The sequence below is a fragment of the Dasypus novemcinctus genome, chromosome 21 (genome assembly GCF_030445035.2).
Source record: "Dasypus novemcinctus isolate mDasNov1 chromosome 21, mDasNov1.1.hap2, whole genome shotgun sequence".
NCBI lineage: Eukaryota > Metazoa > Chordata > Mammalia > Cingulata > Dasypodidae > Dasypus > Dasypus novemcinctus.
This window is the reverse complement of record NC_080693.1, coordinates 10,639,722-10,641,712: the sequence shown is the minus strand read 5'-3', so window position 1 is coordinate 10,641,712 and position 1,991 is coordinate 10,639,722. Positions and strand designations below refer to the sequence as shown.

The 1,991-nt window shown below is 34.7% G+C and overlaps 1 non-coding gene across 1 annotated transcript; it reads right to left on the bottom strand.

Annotated features, from left to right (window-relative positions):
* Window positions 1-1,205: 1,205 nt before the first annotated feature.
* On the bottom strand, window positions 1,206-1,308 carry LOC111760737 (small nucleolar RNA U13). Its single transcript, XR_002794343.1, has one exon. It is a non-coding gene; the product is annotated as a small nucleolar RNA U13 (small nucleolar RNA).
* Between the last annotated feature and the right edge of the window lie 683 nt (window positions 1,309-1,991).

Below are 1,991 nucleotides of genomic sequence, written 5' to 3'. Positions count from 1 at the left end.
AAACTCCGCTGTTGTCAGTACAGCTTCTTCCTAAGGTTATATAATACTGCCCCTGGAAAATGTAATGGAACCTCAGAATCGCTGTAGGTATATCTGGCTTCATCCATTTCCTTTTACTATTTTGCCGTCTTCTCTCCCTCCTAGTAATATGCATGACCTTATTTTGCCTTTCAACCACTGTCATACCCACACAATAGCACTACTAGTTACAAACACCGTGATATGCTTTCACCATTTCTATTCATTTCCAGAGATTTACAGACAACATTTTTACCAAATCTGCACACAAATCAAATCTCAGCTTTCCATTCTATCTTCATTCTATTTTCTAGTGACCTATATTCTAATTATTAAATCCATGAGTTTACACAATGTATTTATTTCACTATAGACAATATCATACAGTATTTGTCCTTTTGTGTCTGACTTGCTTCACTCAACATAACATCCTCCAGGTTCACCCATGTTGTCATATATTTCATGACTTCTTTTTACCACTGCATAATGTTCCATCATGTATATAAACCACAATCTGTTTATCAGTCATCAATTGAGGAACGTCTGGGTTTTTCCCATCTTTTGCCCATTGTGAATAATGCTGCTATGAACATGTGCAGATGTCTGCTCTTGTTTCTGCTCTCAGTTCTCCTGGGTGTATACCTAATAATGGTATTGCCGGGTCACATGAATATAGAGTTCCTTACCCTTCCAAATAAATTTGGTAATTGTTTTTTCTACTTCTGTAAAAAAGGCTGTTGGAATTTTTATTGGGATTTCATTGAATCTGTAAATCAGTTTGTGTAGAATTGGCATCTTAATATATTTAGTCTTCCACTCTGTATAAGAGGACTGTCCTTCCATTTATTTAAGTTTCTGCAGTTTCTTTTAGAAATGTTTTGTAGTTTTCTGAATGTAGGTCCTTTATGTTCTTAAAGTTTATTCCTAAATATTTGATTGTTTTACTTGCTATTATAATATAAATGGATTTTTTTCTTATTTCCACCTCAGATTGCACATCAGTATTGTATAAAAATGCTATTGATTTGTGTGTGTTAATCTTGTATTCTTCTACTTTCCTGAAATTGTCTATTTTTTCTAGAAGCTTTGTTGTGGATTTTTCAGGAGATTTTAGATATAGGATTATATCATCAGTGAAGAGTGAAAGTTTAGTACTTCCTTTCTTATTTGTATGCTTTTTTTCCCCAGGTCAGGCACATAATGTGCCAACATCATAACAAGATTTGAGAGAGGCACATCTCACACAAATGTGTGAAGATCCATTCATCATCTCATGAACCACAAAAGGATCTTCTTTGGGTACCTTTTATTTCTTTTTTATTTTATTTTATTTTTAAATTTCATATCTATCCTAATTACTGTAACTAGAACTTCTAGTACAATATTGAATAACAATCATGACAGTGGGTATCCTTGCTTGTTCCTGATCTCAGCAGGAAAACTTTCAGTCTTTCACCATTGAGTACTCTGCTAGCTGTAGGTTTTTCATATATGCACTTGACCATATTTAGAAAACTTCTTTCTATTCCTATCTTTTGGAGTGTTTTTATGTTTTTTGTTTTTAATCAAGAGAGGGAGCTGTATTTTGTCAAGTGCCTTTTCTGCATCAATGGAAAAGATCATGTGAATTTTCTTCTGCAGTTTATCAATGTGGTTTTTTACACTAATTGATTTTCTTGTGTTGAAACACCCTTGCATAACTGGGATAAAACCCACTTGATTGTGGTGTATATTTCTTTTTTTTTAGTGATTTACTTTTAAAGATTTATTTTTTTAATTTCTTTCCTCTTTTCCCCCTCCCCCAGTTGTCTGCTCTCTGTGCCCATTCGCTGTGTGTTCTTCTGTGACCACTTCTCTCCTTATAAGCAGCACCAGGAATCTGTGTTTCTTTTTGTTGCGTCATCTTGCTGTGTCAGCTCTCTGTGTGTGTGGTGCCATTCTTGGGCAGGCTGCACTTTCTTTCGTGCTGGGTG